Source organism: Carettochelys insculpta, chromosome 14 (genome assembly GCF_033958435.1).
Source record: "Carettochelys insculpta isolate YL-2023 chromosome 14, ASM3395843v1, whole genome shotgun sequence".
Classification (NCBI taxonomy): Eukaryota; Metazoa; Chordata; order Testudines; family Carettochelyidae; genus Carettochelys; species Carettochelys insculpta.
The window spans coordinates 14469020-14485318 of record NC_134150.1 but is presented as its reverse complement, the minus strand read 5'-3'; positions in this window follow the sequence as shown (position 1 = coordinate 14485318).

The window sequence follows — 16299 nt, the reverse complement described above, 5'->3', positions numbered from 1 at the left end:
GTCATCTGGACATTGGTTGTGGCACAAGCTGAACCTCTCTAGTGAGGCACCCTCAAGACCTGATTGATGCTGAATGAGAGAATTTGCTGGACCATGGGAGGTCAGTGTTGCCTAGCAGCATTACCAACACTTCCACTGATTACTGGGCTCCTAGAAGACATTTAATGTAAATTATAGCTAAATAACAGCATAGAACACTGAGAGCCAGGACTGGTGGTTGTAAGCAAACTTCATGGGCCCATGGGACACTTGGCCACACCCATAAGTGGTCATCTGGCTAATTAAAATAATGCCAGATTATGAATGTTGCCAGAAGAGAGAGTGCTGGACTAGAGAGAGTCAACCTGTACAGTACCACACCCTTCAGTTCTGTTCCGCCTCAGTTTACAGAGCACATGTTGTCAGGTGTTTTGAATGTAGCTGCTTGTTTGTTTTTATATAGTGTATTGGTAAACATTTTCATATCTCCTTCTATCCCTGCCCAATCCAACATCTACATATCCATGCCAATATCCTCACCCCAACTATTCTCTATTTCCTATATAATATGAATACGCACACAGAGTTATCTAACTGGAAAAAGCCAAAAGTAAAATTACCGTAATTTTTATATGCAAAATATTATTTTCAACATAGGATATTCAGCTACACTGGAAAAATCTTAACTCCTACAGGATTTTCAATTAAACAGATGAAATCTGCACTACATGTCAAGAAATCCATACACTCAACATCTTGACAAGAGTTATTTTTAGCAACATATACAGAGAGAGGAAAGTTCAATATCACTAAATGAATAACATACCTGCATGTGTAATTTGGTTACCTTCTAGTAAGATGAATAATGCTAGTGTTCATAAAAAAGAACAGATCTGAATTTCTGTGTGTGCAATAAGTATAATTTAAGCAATATGAAATATTAGGAAAAATTGCAATCAAATGCTAAATTACTTTACAGTACTTAAATGTATTAATTAAGGTGAGAAATAATTTACCCCAAACTCATTAATCTCAGTCAGGTATAAGACATTCCTTAGTTAATGTTCCCAATCCATGAAGCTCATATACAGAGGTCTTTCTTTCAGAATGTTTACATGCAGATCAAAGGAAAGTAGCCAGCACTTACTGCTGCCAGTATATTGGCGGTCCAGTGAAAACATCCTGAAAACAAATTAATAATAAAGAGATTGATTATTACTAGAGATGGATGAATCAGTTCATATAGCAAAAACTGACTTGACCCTTTCCCTGGTACTGTAACTGCTTCACAAGAGAAGCTTTCATAAGGTTCAAAAATGGTTGATTTTTGATGAGTTTTGAGAAGTTTTCAATGCATAGGATGCTTTCAAGTAGAGAGGTGCAAAATTTTATGAATTCACTAATAAGCAGTTTATATATACAAAAAAACTTCAGTCTTTAATCTATCTGGTAAATTCCACTCAACCCAAGTTTAATTTAGAATTTTAAGTTTGCAAAGAAAATAAAAACTGAAAGTGAAACTGACCTGAGATCGCCAAATTTTGTAGTTTTACATTAGAGCCCCCAAAACTATTTTTTTCTCTTTTCAACATAAAACTATAAATCAACCCAGGTTTGCTCAAACATTTAATTAACCTTAAGGTCAATTCCTCCAGGTTAAATGTTATTATCATGGAAGAATATGGGAATTTTGCCATTGACGTCAATGCAATTAAGCTTTAGTCTGTTGTGAAGTATTTAAATGAAAATATTTAACATAAGCTGTTGGAATAATGTACATGTATATTTGTAAGTAATTATCCAGTGCAAAAATTTCAACATTGAAGGATCTTTATTTTTAAATAAATATTCCACCATCTCTGCTGCTTAAAGCTTAATTTGTTTAAATAAGGCAAGACGTGGGATGTTGTCTGAGTGTGAACAACTTTATATTCGACTCAGAAGTGCTGAAGTGAAAATGAAAAAGTTCAAGTGAGCGGTTATACTAGTGAGTTTTGCCAACAAAACCCCGGTTTTGTTAACAAAACTGGTGGAACATCCACACACAAAATGCTTTTTGTCAACAGTTTGTTGACAAAACTCAGCACTTTTGCTGGCAGCATTCTGCCTCTCAGCCATGAGGCATAACACTGCTGTCAACACATTCTGTCTACAGAAATGCTGTGTGGATGCTCTGGGAGGAGGGTGTGGGAGGGGGGCTTCTCTCAACCAACAGGATATCCAGAATCATGGACACCCCTGTCTGCTGTGCTTCCAGGTGCCTGTTTTATCAAGACAGTAGCTGGGCACTCCAGCCGCTTTGCTGACACAGTGGAGAGCTCTTCTGATTGGCTCTTCTGTGTGGCCGCACTCTTTCAGCAAAAGTTTTGTTTGGAAACCTCTTCTGACAGTGACTTCTGTCAACAGAGTGCTGTAGTGTAACCATAGCCAGGATGATTATCTGGTTCCCTTTGGTATAAAATACCAGCGAACAGGGGGCAGCAGCTAACAGGGAAGGGAGTTTGCCTCTGGGCAGTGTCCTAGAGGAGCTTGGGTGAGTGTGGGATTTGGGGGGCTGTGTGGTGAGCTGGTGGGTGAATGTCTGTCTGTCTGTGCAGCTATGTTACTTTGCAGAGAAGGGCAGTTTTGATCAGCTGCCTGGGTGGGTGCCTGAGCTTGTGCTGTGCAGAGAAGAGCAGTTTGCAAGGTGTGAATTGGGGGAGTTCCCTGCCAGGTGAGCCTTCAAGGGCTGAATAGACTGGAGGCAAGGCTTTGAGCCAGGCCTGACCAGCCAGCAGCTCTCTCTATAAGAAGGGAGCTCCCAGTCAACAAGGTGAGCAGTGAACAGGGGGCAGCAGCTAACAGGGAAGGGAGTTTGCCTCTGGGAGTTTGCCGAGGGAGGAGCCCCATGTTTTGTTGTCCTTTTCAGGTATGGTGTTCCACCTGTGCCCTGCAAGGCAGCACTAACAGGAAAAGGAATCTCTGAAGAAAAGAGCCTGAAGAGCGATGGGGGAAGTTGGACCTGGGGGCACTGAGAGCAGCTGGGGGGAGAGGGGCCAGTGCAGTGAGGAGGGCGGACATGGGAGCAGATGGGGGTAGTAGGTTGGGGAGGGTCCTATGATGATGGTAGCTGGGGAGGGGGGTGAAAGGTAGGGAGGAGGGTCCCAGGGATATGAGGTCATTGCTCCACAGGGAGCTGTGGTGACAGGGAGGTATGAAGTAGTGGGATCCTTAACCACATTCTCCACACCCCACTGCCTTGTGGGTTATCCTGGGAAGGAGAAAGGCTAAGGGAGTGAACCCTGACAGAAAATCCGGAGTGGAGTCCGAAGGTGGTTCGGTGTCAACTTCTGGCACTGTCCCGGCAACTCCTGCAGCTGAGCTGGTACCAGACGGGGAGGTTATCCTCTCCTTTGGACTATATCAGTAAAGCCGAGAGGGGGACACTGGTGTCTGGGCAGGCCAGAGTCTCCATAATAAATGCCCAGGCTCGCGCCCGGAGAGGTACTCCGGCATCGCTGAACAGCGTTCAGTCAACACGGGAGGCAACAGATACCGGTTATAAGCCCTTGCTCGGTTGGCATAGAGAACGAGCGCCAGGGGTTGCCTTCGACGGTGGGAGAGATCCTCACATCTCACTGGACAGTCACCGCCCGCCTCAAGCTGGGCAGCCCCCAGCCAATAGGGTACTGTCCCGCCACAGTTCACCTGCCTCGCTGGGTGCGTGAGGCTTAAGGTTCCTGAACCTGACGAGTGACTGAAATTTGGGCACCAGGCAAACCAATAAGAAAATCAACAAGAAATGAGAAACATCAACTATTCAAGTTTGCTTGCTGGAATGTGCAGACCATGCTGACCGGCTTGACTAAAGATCTTCAGGCCATCAGTGACACCCGCAAGACCACTGTCATCAACGAGGAACTGAAGAGACTCAGAGTTGATATCTCTGCACTGCAAGAGACGCGACTCACAGATTTGGGATCTCTAAAGGAAAAGGACTACACCTTTTTCTGGCAGGGTAAAGCCCAAGAAGAACCCAGAGAGCATGGTGTTGGCTTTGCTGTCAGAAACACCCTTCTACAAATGGTGGAATTAGTCATGGGTGGCTCAGAAAGACTTCTTCGGATCACGCTTCAAACTTGCGCCGGTCCTGTCCACCTGATCAGCGCTTATGCTCCAACCCTGTACACCACACCAGAAGTAAAAGACAAGTTCTACAACATGCTTAGTGCTGCTGTAGTGCAAATACCTGCTCGTGGACAACTGTACATCTTGGGTGACTTCAATGCAAGAGTTGGAGCTGATTGGGCCTCATGGCCTTCCTGCTTAGGACACTTTGGTGTGGGAAAAATGAATGACAATGGACAGCGTCTCCTTGAACTGTGAACGTACCACAATCTGTGCATCACAAACACATTCTTCCGAACGAAGCCACAGCACAGAGTGTCGTGGAGACACCCACGCTCGAAGCACTGGCATCAACTAGATGTGGTCATCACTAGGCGTAATAACCTCAAAAACGTCCTTCTGACATGCAGCTATCATAGTGCTGACTGTGATACAGATCACTTGCTAGTTTGCTCCAAGCTCAAGCTGAGACCCAAGAAGTTGTACCGCTCTAAACCTGCTGGAAGGCCCCGCATTGATGCCAGAAAGACGGCAAACACGGAGAAAGCTGAAAAGTTCAGGGACACCCTCCAGGAAAATCTGCGCAGCGGCCCTGGGGGCGCCAATGTGACATCCAAATGACAGCATCTGAGGGATACAGTTTACAACACGGCCTTGTCGGTGTTTGGAAGAAGAGCTAGAAACACAAACGACTGGTTCGAAGCTAACTCTGATGAGATGATTCCAGTCATTGAAAAGAAGCGCGCTGCACTCCTGGAGTACAAACGCTCACCGAGCCAGAGTACCCAGCAAACGCTTAGAGAGGCCAGAAGAACAGTACAGCAGACAGCCAGGCGCTGTGCCAACAACCACTGGCTCCAGCTATGCAGCAGCATCCAGACCTGTGCCGACGTTGGTAATCTCAGAGGAATGTACGAGTGTATGAAGAAGGCATTAGGACCCACCCAGAACAAGATGGCACCTCTGAAATCCAAATCTGGTGAAGTCATCGCTGACAAAGCCAAACAGATGGAGCGCTGGGTTGAGCACTACTCCGAGCTGTACTCACGCGAGAACGTTACGGTTGACGCAGCCCTCGATGCCATCGAGCTCCTACCAGTAATGGACGAACTGGATTAAGAACCGACTGTGGATGAACTGAAGAGAGCCATCGACAGCATTGCAGCAGGAAAGGCCCCTGGTCAGGATGGTATACCACCAGAGGTAATCAAATGTGCCGCAGACACACTCCTGGAACCCCTACATGAGCGACTGTGCCTGTGCTGGAAAGAGGGTGAGGTTCCACAGGATATGCGCAATGCTAACATTGTAACATTGTATAAGAACAAAGGAGACAGAAGCGACTGCAACAACTACCGTGGAATCTCCCTCCTAAGCGTCACTGGTAAACTGTTCGCTTGCATCATCCTTGGCAGACTCCAGAAGATTGCTGAGAGGGTGTACCCTGAATCGCAGTGCAGATTCCGCGCAGAGAGGTCTACCGTTGACATGGTCTTCTCTCTAAGGCAGCTGCAGGAGAAGTGCAGGGAGCAGAGAAAGCCACTCTACATAGCCTTCATTGACTTGACCAAGGCTTTTGACTTGGTCAGCAGGGATGGTCTGTTCAAACTGCTCCACAAGATAGGCTGTCCTCCACGGTTACTCAAGATGATCCAGTCGTTCCACAAAGACATGAGAGGAACCATCCAATATGACGGCGCATTATCAGATGCTTTCAGAATCAGCAGCGGCGTCAAACAAGGATGCGTGCTTGCTCCGACATTGTTCGGGATCTTCTTCACCCTCCTCCCGAAGCATGCCTTTGGATCTTCAACAGAGGGCATCTTGCTGCACACAAGATCTGATGGGAAACTGTTTAACCTTGCAAGGCTGAAAGCTAAGTCTAAGGTGCGAGAAGTCCTCATCAGAGACATGCTGTTCGCAGACAATGCTGCTGTAGTGTCTCACACAGAAGACCAGCTTCAAAAACTGCTGGATCGGTTCTCCAAAGCGTGCAAGGACTTTGGGCTTACCATCAGCCTAAATAAGACGAACGTACTCGGTCAGGATGTTGCTGAATCCCCATCAATCAGCATTGACAACTACACGTTAGAGGTCGTCCACGAGTTCGTTTACCTCGGGTCCACCATCACTGACACCCTGTCGTTGGACACTGAGCTAAATAGGAGGATCGGAAAAGTGGCCACAACTCTGTCCAGACTCAGCAAGAGAGTGTGGAATAACAACAAGCTGTACACTCACACCAAAATGCAAGTCTACAGAGCCTGCATCCTCAGCACCCTCCTTTATGGCAGCGAGACTTGGACCCTGTATGCCCCCCAGGAAAAGAGGCTGAACGTCTTCCACTTGCGCTGCCTCAGGCGCATCCTTGGAATATCGTGGAAGGACAGAGTGACCAACACGGCCATCCTCATGCAAGCTGAAATCCCAACCATGCACACCCTCCCCAGGCAGCGTCGACTCCGCTGGCTTGGCCAAGTCCACAGGATGAATGATGGAAGGATTCCAAAAGACATCCTGTATGGTGAGCTAGCCTCTGGCAAAAGACCTCCCGGACGCCGCCAGTTGCGCTACAAAGATGTCTGCAAGACAGACCTCAGAGAGGTAGACATCAAGCTGGACAACTGGGAAGAACTAGCAGACGACCGCAGCAGATGGAGGCAGGGGTTACACAAGGGCCTTCAGAAGGGCGAGTTGAAGATCAGACAGCTAGCAGAGGACAAGCGAGCGCACAGAAAGCACAATAAGGACTTGCCAGACACCCACTACATCTGCAAGAGATGCAGCAAGGACTGTCACTCTCGTGTGGGTCTTTATAGTCACAATAGACGCTGTAAATGAAGTCCTCAATTGAAACTTTAAAGGGCGCGATCCATAGTCTATGCAGACTGAAGGATGCCTACTTCTTCAACAATACTTTCACTTTCGGGTTTCAAATGGGCTAGAAATTCAGCAACTGCCTAGTCTGTCTGGCTATAGCTTTAATTTTTGTTATTGTTTGTTGTTCACATTTGGGTCTTTATGGTCAGATTTTTTTTAGGCATTTAGATATCTAAAGATGCAGATGGTCATGTAGGCAGCAGATAGCACAAGGGTCATATTTTCAAAGGTATTTGTGTAGTGCTGCACTCAGAGCTGCAATGCCTAACTGATTTAGGTGCCTACATCATGTGAAAAGAGTTTTAGGAATTTCAGAACATGAATCCTGATATCTACTAAACCCCCTTTGAACATGACATCTAGGCCATGTCTACACTTACAAAAAACTTCAAAATGGCCATGCCAATGGCCAAATCAAAGAATGCTAATGAGGTGCTGAAATGAATATTCAGCGCCTCATTAGCATGCTACCAGCCACGGCACTTCAAAAGTGACACAGTTTGCTTGCCCACAGCTCGTCTACATGGGAATCCTTTTGAAAAGGACACTGCCAACATCAAAATCCCCTTATTCCTATCAGCTGACTTTGATGTTGCCAGGGTCTTTTCGAAAAGGACTCCTGTGTAGACAAGCTGCAGGCGAGTGAACTGCGGCACTTTTGAAGTGCTGTGGCTGGCGGCATGCTAATGAGACACTGAATATTCATTTCAGCGCCTCATTAGTATTCTTCGATTTGGCCATTAGCATGGCCATTTCGAAGTTTTTTGTAAGTGTAGACGTAACCATAGGCTCCTAAATCTGTGAAGTGTTGCAAGACTGATATATTTGAAATAAAAAATCTGTCTTAAAAGCCTACCACATATTTTGACATCTAAATACCTTTAAAATTTTAACTTTTAATTCTTAGCAAAATCAAGACCTAAATATATAGATGAATACTTCAGAATCAACAAAACTTAACTCAACTTTTTCAGCAATTAAGAAATTGCAGGAATATACTGGTTGAGTACAATGGAAATAATTCAGTTTGGTCTTATTTGAGTCCAAGCTCTTTGCCTGGCCATAATGCTCATCTAAACCTACTCACCATAATTGTTGGTATTTGTCCACAAATAGAATGTAATAACAATATCAGACAAAACAGCAACTAAAAGCTTCCAAAACTGTACTAAATCCACCTCTTCAAGGGGTTGGGGGGTGGGACGCTTGCTCAACAGAAGAAATCTTCCTTTGATCTCATGGTGTCTATACTGGGATTAAGTGTTGCTTAATTACATAGCATAGGGTGAGACATTATTTGCACCCCTGAGCACATGGCTGGTAGGTCGTACTGGCTGGGGAAGCCTATGTCTCCTGAAACGGCCTGGCATGGTTCTGTCCATACTCCATCTCCAGGCTCTCCACTTCCACTCTGTGGGTGGATTCCACGGTTTGGAGTCCCCAGAGCTGAGGACTAGCCTCCCACAGCCAGCAGAGTATATGCCTAAGCAATGTAGTTGAGCCAATCTAACTTTGGCGTGTAGACCAACCGTTAGATGGAAATTAGCAAATTATCAGTGAGATAATTTCTCTATCTCCAAAAGTGAACAACTTCTGACATCAAGGCACCAATTAAATCTCTTCTACGGTTTGCATTTGGACCCTGGCCGTAGGTTGTCACAGCTCTCTATCCAACAGTTATATCTCTAGAATTGAGCTGTGCTGCTCCTTTTTCTTTTAGGAGCAGAATCACTTTGCTAGCAGGGGTACCTCTTGAAAAGAGAAGGAAATCTGCCTAACTGTACAAAACAGGCCTGGGGAAGATGAGAGAACTGGTTATCTTGTGAACCAGTTCTAGCAGGGAAAGGGTCAAGTCAGATTTTGCTATATGAATTCATTCACCCATCTCTAGTAATAATCAATCCCTTTATTATTAATTTGTTTTCAGGATGTTTTCACTGGACTGCCACTACCCTAGCAGCAGTGAGTGGTGGGCAGCAGTAAGCTTTCTTTAAAAGGGAGAACGAAGAGGATCTGAGGAATTACACATCAGTCAAACAAAGTTTGTTCCTGTATTTTTCCTAGTTTCAAATTGTGAGGCAGTTTGTAAGAACTTAGATGATTATGGCAGTATGATAAGTCCGTACTGGCCATTAGCAAGGCTACCCCACCAATATGCAAAACACAAAGTTGTGTAGGGCACCACAAAATGTGGAGGTTCTAGTGGCCAGGCCCATTTTCTCAATAACCCCATCTGAAGATTGTGCTCACCAGGGCTGTCCTCGGGCTTCTTGGGCCCATGGCAACCTCCCAACCCACAATCTATCCAAAGCCCCTGCCTCTTCCCTCTCTCACTCTGCCCTCTCCCTGCCACCATGCTACTCATTCCCCAAATCCTTGTTCACATAACAACTTACATGGTACATTCCTCTTATTTAACAAGTTGATTTTCCATTTCTCTCATCCCTAAAATGAATAACCATTAGAAAGTGAACAACAAGAAGTCCTGTGGCACCTTACAGAATAACAGGTATTTTGGAGCATAAGCTTTTTTGGGCAAAGACCCACTTCATCAGATGCATGAGGCGGGGGAGTGGTTTCAGAGAGGTATTTAAAGAGTGGGGTCCCAGTAAAAGGGAGGGCCAGAGCTCACAAGGTGTATTCAGCAAGGTGGAAAGGTCTGTTCATACATCTGATGAAGCAGGACTTTGCCCACGAAAACTTATGCTCCAAAATATCTGTTAATCTCTAAGGTGCCACAGGAGTTCTTGTTGTTCTCAAAGCTACAGACTAACATGGCTACCTCTCTGAAACTTGTCACCACACAAGGCACTACATTTAGCCATAATGAGTGGAAATCCGTCAACCTCATGAAAAAACTTGCACAGATACAGACAGACATCATCTTTCTCTCCAAATGCAAACAAAAGGACATCATACCAAAAGGACTGAAGGTGAAAAACCCACTGAAATCAACATGCTACACAGATTACAGTGAGAGATTGTGCCACACACACTCTAAGAAACTGAGGAACCACCTGATCAGCATCCTGTACAGCAAACAGGAAAACATCAAAAGAGAGCTCTCAAATCTGGAAACCCTCATAAATGAACAATCTTCCACGCAAACCTCCACATGGCTGGACTTTACTAGAACAAGACAGGAGATTTACAATACACATTTCTCTTCTTTACAGAAGAAGGAGGATTGTAAACTATCTAAACTCCTACTTCCCACATGGGGCTACAATAGTGGTACCCTTAACTCACCCAGCAATATTGTCAATCTATCCACCTACACACTCAGCCCGGCAGAAGAATCTGCCCTTTCTCGAGGACTCTCTTTCTGCCCCACCACTCCCATAAACTTGATACAGTTCTGTGGTGATCTGGAAGCCTACTTTCACCAACTCTGACTCAAGGAATACTTCCAACATGACACAGAACAGCGCACTGACCCACAGCTACCCTCCCACCTATGGTACAAGAAAAAGAATTACTCATGGACTCCCCCAGTGGTTGAACTGACAAACTGGACCGACCTATACATAGAATGCTTCCGCCGGCATGCAGAGGCAGAAATTGTGGAAAAGCAGCATCACTTACCCCATAATCTCAGCCGTGCACAACGCAATGCCATCAACAGCCTCAGAAACAACTCTGACAAGAGGCCGACAAGGGAGGCGCTGTTGTCATCATGAATAAGAACACACTACCAAAAGGAGGCTGCCAGGCAACTCTCCAATACCACATTCTAGAAGCCTCTGTCTGAGGATCGAACTGAGGAATACACAAAGAACTATAGCATCTGCTCAAGACCCTCCCTATATAAACAGAGGAACAGATTTATACAGACATACCCCTTGAAGCCAAACCAGGTTTATTCTACCTGCTACCTAAGATCCATAAACCTGGGAATCCTGGATGTCCCATCTTCTCAGGCATTGGCACCCTCACCACAGGATTGTCCGGATATGTGGACTCTCTACTTCGACCCTATGCTACCAGCACCCCCAGCTTTCTTTGAGATACCACCAACTTCTTCAGGAAACTACAATCCATTGGTGACCTTCCTGAAAACACCATCTTGGCCACCATGGATGTAGAGGCCCTTTACACCAATATCCCACATGAAGATGGACTCCAAGCTGTTAGGAAGATTATCCCCGATGAGACCAAGGCACAAATGGTGGCAGAGCTTTGTGACTTTGTCCTCACCCACAGCTATTTCAGATTTGAGGACAAATTATACCTTCAAATCAGGGGCACTGCTATGGGCACCTGCATGGCCCCACAGAATGCCAACATTTTTATTGCTGACCTGGAACAACGATTTCTCAGTTCTCATCCCCTAGCGCCCCTCCTTTACCTGCATTACACTGATGACATCTTCATCATCTGGACCCATGGGAAGGAGGCTCTTGAAGAGTTCCACCATGATTTCAACAGTTTCCACCCCACCATGAAACTTAGCCTGGACCAGTCCACACAAGAGATTCACTTCCTGGACACTATTGTGCAGATAAGCGACGGTAACATAAATACCAACCTATACCGAAAACCCACAGACCACTATACTTATCTACACGCCTCCAGCTTCCATCCAGTGCATACTACACAATCCATTGTTTACAGCCAGGCATTAAGGTACAACTGTATTTGCTCTGATCCATCAGACAGAGACAAACATCTACAAGACCTTTACCAAGCTTTCTTCAATACCCACCTAAGGAAGTGAGGAAACAGATTGACAGAGCCAGACAGGTAACCAGAAGCCACCTACTACAAGACAGGTCTCACAAGGAAAACAAGAGAACACCACTGGCCATCACATTCAGACCCCAACTAAGGCCTCTCCAACGCATCATCAGCAATCTGCAACCCATCCTGAACAATGATCTTTCACTCTCACAGACCTTGGGAGGCAGGCCTGTCCTCGCCTACAGACAGCCTGCCAACCTTAAACAAATCCTCACCAGCCACTACAAATCACAAACCAGTAACTCTAAGCCTGGAACCAGCCCCTGCAACAGTCCTCGCTGCCAACTCTGCTCACATATCTACACCAGTGACATCATCACAGGAACTAACATTAACCATACCATCAGGGGCTCCTTTACCTGCACATCTACTAATATAATATATGTCATCATGTGCCAGCAATGCCCCACTGCAATTTACATTGGCCAAACTGCACAGTCTCTACGTAAAAGAATAAATGGACATAAATTAGACATCAGGAATAGTAATGTACAAAAGCCTGTGGGGAACACTTCAATCTCCCTGGACACTCAGTAGCAGATTTAAGGGTGGCAGTCCTGAAACAAAGAAATGTCAATAGTCATATGGGGAGAGAAATCTCTGAGGTTCAATTCATTTGAAAATTTGATTCCATTAACCAAGGATTAAACAGAGACTGGGAGTGGTTCAAACCTTACAAAAGCAGCTTCTCTGCCCTGAGCGTTAATATCTCCCCATTAGACTCTGACAATGGGTCATATCCCCCTGTCTGATCAGACTTGGTTTTTTCTCTTTTGATACGTACTATTGATAATGGGCCATTTCCACCTTGCTGAATAGAACGTGGCAGCTCTGGCCCTCCCTTTTACTGTGACCCCACTCTTTAAATACCACTCTGAACGCCCCCCCCAACTCATGCATCTGACGAAGCAGGTCTTCGTCCACAAAAGCTTATGCTCCAAAATATCTGTTAGTCTATAAGGTGCCACAGGACTTCTTGTTCTCGAAGCTACAGACTAACACGGCTACCTCTCTGATACTTGTCACATTATAAAGTGGCCACCACCATTTTCAATGTTGATGATGCATTACAGCAGCAGTTTTGAACAGAAAAAAGAATTTTAACAAATATGTCTCTGAATGTAATCTGTATGGTAACTTTATTCATGTGTGAAATGTTAGAAATGTTCAGGTTTATTTTCAATCCATTTTTTACATGGGCCTCCATTTCTGTACTCACAAATTATATAAGGAATCATTCGTTCTTTCAATTATTTTTATCTAAGTAACTGGACTGCTAAATACCTGATTTACAAGCACCATCCAGGATTTAGATGTCCTACTCATCTAATTTTTGGAAGCAAACCACACACATACACACACACACACACCAGCCATCAGATGTTTGGCTCTTAATGGGAAAATCTAAAGCATGAGAGTATTGGTTGGTCTTTCATGCACACTTTCTATATAAATCCTCATAAATAAATAACATAGATTAACCAATCACCACAGAAATCCATTTTCTTTCAACAACACTAAGCCATGGCTTTTTTCAATACAATTGTAAAGCTACAGGCAAAAAGCTGTCTCCAGGGAGGGTAAATATCTGAGTAGAAACTCACTCATGGGACAAACTTATCCGATTGTGAACTCTTAATGGATCATAATTCAAAGTGATAGCTATGATTTTTGGCATTATAGGATCTAGTTCAGGTTATTAATGGCATACAAATTAACTAATACAGCTGGTACCAAAGTCCATTACAGCTAAATGAGGGTCACGCTTTCTCAGTAGCCAACAGACTCTTAAATATTTTAAATTATTTCCTGGAACACAGGTCAAGCTATTTATCGTAAATGTGACTTTTTTTATATCATTTAAGAAGAAAGGCAAGTGAAAATACATTGCTCCTGGTTAACATACCAACCTTTCACTTTATAAATACATGAAAGGATGCAGCCTAATGATTCCCTTGGCAGATTTTAAACTTGTGTACAGAGCACCTTATAGAGAGTTTGTATAACATGGAGTAACATCCTCTTATTCACTTGGTACTACATGAAAGAGTCTTGGTGGCACCTACAGCTAGTACAGCTCGAGCAGTGTGTGATGTATCCAAACACTTCTATTATAACAGCAGCCTTAATCAGCTATTCGGTATCATTTCTCTGAGCCTCATCTCTAAACATTCTCCACTACCTCACTTCTTTGTCTACCATCCAAGATACTTTTTGTCTCCTAGGTTTGCATGCAACCCCTTTTGCCAGTAGTTGGGTTTGTTATCTCTTTATTTTCTCATTTTTCAATATAATGATGCAAGAGCAGCTAAATTTTAGAATCCATTCTTAACACACACTCCACACACCCACACCCACCCCCCAGGCCCATGTAGCGCCTCGAGTACTGGCAGAGTATATGCAATATGTTTAGGGCCACACATACTAAACTGAATGATGGGTTAAAGAAAATGTGCATTGAGTAAATCCTAGTTATTACACCTAAAGTGTATGCAACCCCAGGTATTTCTTCTTTAAACTAAATTTTACACTAACCCATTCTTTCGACTGCTGTATTTGGTTAATATATGTCAATTGAAACTCCTCTAACCATTCTTTGGTGAGAGAACTAAAAGGATATTAAAAGTTGTAATAATCCACAGGTTCTCCATAGGATGTCATAGCTTGTACACAAGAATGATGAAAAAAAGGTTGGATTCTGTTCTCCTTAACTAGACAGTAAGCATCATTTACAAATGCTTTAAAGTTAACATTTTGATGAGATTTCAAATACTGTATTTCCTGGTTATTTCAGTACTTACATTTTCTGTTACAAAAAATAACATGAGATATTTAAGGACAGTTATTGTAACTGCCAAAAACAGAATGAAGAGAAGATATCAAATAAGGGAAAGAGGAGATAAAGTAGCACAAGGTGGCAAAGAGGCAGCTCACAGAAGAGAGAGAGGCTACGTCTACGCTGGCCTCTCCCTATTGAAAGGGGCATGCAAAAACAGATCAAAAATGCAAATGAGTCACTGGTTTGTATATTCAGTGCCTCATTTGCATAATGGCAGCCATTCGCCCTTTCAGCAGTGCTGTTTTCAAAAGCCAAAACAGTCCTGCAGACAGTGTTCCTTTGAAAGGAAGCCCCACTTTCGAAAGCACCCTTCTGCCTATTTTTTTGCAGGAAGAAGGGTGCTTTTGAAAGTGGGGCTTCTTTCGAAGGAACCGTGTCAACAAGGCTGTTTTGGCTTTCAAAAGCAGCACTGCTACAACAGTGAGCAGCTGCCGGTATGCAAATGAGGCATTGAATATGCAAATCAGCACCTCATTTGCATGTTTGAGCCACCATTTTGCATGCCCCTTTCGAAAGAGAGGGGTCAGTATAGACGTAGCCATTGTGAAAGAGAGAGAGAAAATGAGAGAGAAAATGTGAGAGAGAGAGAGAGAGACCACTGCAAAACGTACCCAAACTATACATGTAAGACTGCAATTCCATCACTGGGTCCTGAAAATATTAACAAAGCACTTGAACATCACTCCTGGGGTTTATGCTGTCACCAGAATCCATTGATGGAAATACAGAATTCTGGGTATTATTTGACACAAGCAATAAAAAAAAATGAAAGCAAGAAAGTGAATTCATTCTATAATATCCCCAGGGTCTATTCTGTCACTAGCAAGTTTGCATAGCATCTGCTAATAGTGATAGACATTACAAGATAGACATTACAAATGTACATCAATGGTAAAAATAGTCCCCTCTATGCTTCTAGGTTCACAAACTCTATGGAAGTGTCAGAAGATTTTTCTCTTGCAGCTGAAAGCTCAATTTTATCAGGTTAGATTGCTCCCAAATGACCTTGGTACTGAGTTAAATATTGCTCACTGGTACTTTTGAGAAAATATTTACAATGTTTCGTTGGAGGAATGATTTCCTGTTTAGGAAAAAACATGAAAAAATGAATGCTGCAATGAGCTAGTGGGAAGAGAGAGACGGCTGCTTCTATTTAGAGGCTGCAGTGTATTGCTTGCACTGAGGCAGGCTGTGAAATCAACACCAACTATCAGATACAGAGAGCAGCCTCACAGAAGCCCAAGGGAAGGATTGTGTTTTTTACCTGAACTATTTCAGTACACTGTGGCTCAAAAGGACATAAGCTAGGTAGGGAGATCATGGGTTACTTAAAAATTTGAATAGAATAGTGATATTGGTCCTTATGGGCCGCAGACTGGGTGTGCAGGTGTTTTGAGAAATTAGAGACATTTTTTTTTGTTTTCTAAAGAAATGGCACATAAGTCATTTACAGTATTTGTTAATTAAATATAACATAGATGACAGTGTGGCGTGACCATGAGGGACACTGTATCTAAATAGGATTCAGCGAGGAAGGAATATCATTTTAAAATGTTGATTTAAAATATACACTGTACTCATGTTTTAAAGTTACAGTAGGTCAAGCTTACATTTTTTGTTTGTTTGTTTGTTTTATATTTAGTAAAGGGAAAGGAAAGCTCGCCCACTACATCGGAATTTTCCAGTCCCGCACAGCTCTTGTTAAAATATTGATTCAAATGTTTTGCTGCCGACTCTCTCTCCTCATGCATGTT